Source organism: Sinocyclocheilus grahami, unplaced genomic scaffold (assembly GCF_001515645.1).
Source record: "Sinocyclocheilus grahami isolate Dianchi unplaced genomic scaffold, SAMN03320097.WGS_v1.1 scaffold21.1, whole genome shotgun sequence".
NCBI lineage: Eukaryota > Metazoa > Chordata > Actinopteri > Cypriniformes > Cyprinidae > Sinocyclocheilus > Sinocyclocheilus grahami.
The window spans coordinates 1,338,409-1,342,095 of NW_015505200.1; the positions used below are offsets into that span (position 1 = coordinate 1,338,409).

The 3,687-nt window shown below is 38.6% G+C and overlaps 1 long non-coding RNA gene across 1 annotated transcript in view; it reads left to right on the plus strand.

The window, feature by feature from the left end:
* The window catches only part of LOC107556661 (uncharacterized), a 10,388-nt gene that overhangs the window by 6,156 nt on the left and 545 nt on the right, over positions 1 to 3,687 (plus strand). The window lies entirely within an intron of this gene.

The window sequence follows — 3,687 nt, forward strand, 5'->3', positions numbered from 1 at the left end:
GAGTCCAGCCCGGGGTCGTCACATGTGGTTGCCGCAAGCCCGCCGGCCGCTCCTTCGTCAAATCCGCCAGCCGCGCCACTCTCAAGCCCGCCCGCCGCCGCTCACTCAAGCCCTCAACCGCTCACTCTAGGCCACCGGCCTCCACTCACTCAAGCCCGCCATGTGTGACGCCGTGTGTTTCGTTGTGAAAGCGAAACTACTTTGTTTGGTCTTCCAAAAGAGGACACGACTAGAAATCAGTGGTTAAGTTGTATTTACAACACTGTTCCAGAACAGTTCAACCCAAATATTCAGATGTGTGCAGCACATTTTATGGAGGACTGTTTCCTGATCCTGGTAAATATGGATAGACTACAATGCCGGCTGTTCTGACTCACAGACTGTAAGTACGTTTTTTATATTTAAAGGATTTGCCACTTGTGATTCAAACGCGAGTTTTGAGCAGTGAAGAGTAGCGCTTGTTGTTTGTAATTTCTCCGATCACAAATGCAGATATGGTTTTATGTTTACGCGGCGCGATGCAACGCGTAAAAAGACAGTATAAGTCATTATAATCCGTAATTATGTCCCCCACTGGATGCAACAAATGTTTATAATGAGTTTTAATGTTTTTGTCTCGTCGCTCCGGCCTGACAGGGCATCACAGTATGGTAAGGCCGTAACATTTCCGTTACACGCTTGAGGTATTTGGCCAGTCACAATGCACTGGATAGTTGGCCAATCACAGCACACCTCGCTTTTCAGACCGATGAGCTTTGTAAAAATCGACGCATTTCAGAAAGGTGGGGCATAGAGGAGAAACAATAATGTACAGTATGTGGAAAATAATGTGTTTTTTTAACCTTAAACCGCATAAACCCATTTCATTACACCAAATACACAAAATAATGTTCTTTTTAGCAACATCATATGACCCCTTTAAGGCATTTGTAAATCTGTAGTCTTGGTTGGTGGTCCAGAAAGAGGTTTCAGGTTTCTGGCTGAGATACCACCATTCAGCTAGCACTTATTAAAGCAGTGGGAGTTATTTCCCAGTTTGATTTCATTTCATGCAGAGTAATAATGTGTCATTTGACCACTGAGGTAGAGCAATGAGTTGATAAAGGGCATGAACATTAAGAGTGTAGCGCCTAAAAGTGGTTGGACTCGAGCCCACAGTACATTTGTCACAGCAGAAGAGTGGTGCCGGGTGAATTTGTCATGCACCTCATCTGTTTTACTTTTAAATACTTTAGTGGAGTGTTAGGTTCATTTAACTGAATATAGATGATTTAAGAGGTTTACTCTATACTTTGGGCTTAGGGTTAAAGTTAGGGTTAGAATGTCTATTTTAAGCCTGACTGGATTAAAACTGTTCACAAGGTGATAATGAATGGAAGAAATGTAGTGGCTGTAGTATATAATCTGACATGTTGAATGTTTATTTGGTCTAGAGCACATATTAGCCACACCAAACTGAAAACTATTGCTGCATCTGAAATCGTATACTGTCTAGTAGATTATATATATGGATTGAAACTTGCTTTGAGACCATTGAAAAAGTATGTTCTACCAATGTCAGTTGCATTGTTTCACTATCATTCACAAATCCAAATTTATCAAAATTGCAATTTGTTTGTGTGAGCAGAATTTCAGTCTGATAGTACACAGAAATTATACAGCCTGCATCTACAGAACTGAAATGCTGGTGTTTCTGTTGTAACTTGTAGAGTCGTTGATCTATTTCATTTAATGCAGGCTCATTTCTTGGCTTGATGGTTGTAAGGTGGGAACGAGTGAGGAAGTGTGGTGAAGGAATCCAGCAGCGGAAGACCTGCGTCAGCGAAAGAGTGTAGGGCTGGTGGGTTGCGGGGTCCATATAGGAGTGTGCACCCTCTCACGGGATACATTGAATCCCAGCCAGTGTTGGGCAGTAACGCGTTACTGTAATTTGATTACTTTTTTAGTAACGGAGTAATTTAACCCGTTATAATTTTCAAAATAGTAATTAGAGTATAGTTACAAGCCAAGGTCTCTATACGTTACTGCCGCGTTACATTGCTGACAGAATGCAGTGTTTTATAATCTAGAGATTGTAAAAAGGATGTAGCACACGCATTGTTGAGTCAAGTGGCAGTGGATTAGAGACCTGCTTCCACGAGACCCGACGCGACAGAGCGCAGCGCGGGACAAGATGGGTGAGTGCTGCTGCGGGCGGATAGACACTTGGAGTGATGCAGGAGAATAAAATTATTCACGGGACTCCCGCAAAATAGAAGTATCTAAACAAAATATCTAAAACAAATAAATTGTTATTCATCTATTGCACAAAAGCAACATGAACTAATATATAAAGATTAACAGGTGCAAGCGTATGCAGAGTTTCTATTTAGGCTATAACATGTGTTTGCAGCATTGAGCAATGCAGTGCTGAAATTTGCGTGCTCACGAATCCTCTCATTATAACACATGAATTGTAGACATTATTCACGAAAGATTCATTATGCATATATTTATTGTTATAACTGAACTGAGATATCTTTTAAAGATTATAAATGCAGTGCTCTTTGCTGGCATTCTGCCATCCAAACCATGCACGCAGCAGCCACTTGCTTTAGTTAAAAATAACAGTGTTCTGTGAATGTTGATGCTTTAATAACAAATATTTATAGGGAGCGTGTATGCTAGGATTTCATAAATTTCATGGAGAAAAAAGTAACGTAACTAGTAATGTAACTAATTACTAATTACTTTTGAAAGAAAGTAATCAGAACAGTAACGTGATTACTTTTAAAAGGAGTAATCAGTCATTTGATTACATTTTCAGAGTAACTTGCCCAATACTGATCCCAGCACACCCCTTTTCGCTGAGCCAGTGCAGTCGTGGAGACAAAGTCTTGGAAACTATTCTAGCTCCTTCACACTGTGGCAAAATCAGACAATCAAAGCTGTCTGTTTGGATCAGTTTGATTTGAGCACATTTTCACTATTAAAGTTGATTATTTTTCCCTTCACTCAAAATATCAAAGTGCTGCCAGATATTTGCAAAAGTTACTCTTTATCCCAGTGGAACGTTTTATAAGCCATTGACATGGAAATTTGCTTAATCAAAATAAAATCTGATGAGGTATAATGGTATAGGATGTTGTTTTCATACTGCAAATGAGACCTTCTCTTAATCAGTATTTTTGTATCAGACTATATATATATATATATATATATATATATATATATATATGTGTGTGTGTGTGTACATACATACATACATGTGTGTAGTTTTCTAATTTTTCTATTTTAACTTTTTTTTTTCTTTTATAGAGAACATTCATCTTGAGAACAGTTTATCTTTCAGGGTATAATGCTTGTTTGTTTGTATTTGTTTAGGCATAAATCTAACTAAATTTAGTGAGGTTTATGTTTTAAAAAAAATTAAATTTCAGTTAGAAAATGTACAGCTTTTTTTCTGAGAACGTGACCTAGCTTGTTTCTCTAGAAAATTACTAATTAAAAAAAGAGTTTTTGCAGTGTGTGGCACATATTGTTTATGTATTGTAGTGAAGATGCATTTGATTTAGAATATGTTTGAGTCAGAGCAAGTGTTTTTCATTTGACTCAGGTTTATTATTACTAGAGGAGAATGTTTTCAGTGTACTTGTTTAATGCCCCCCCCCCCCCCCCCCGCCCTTCCTCCCGCTGCTTGTTTTGTTG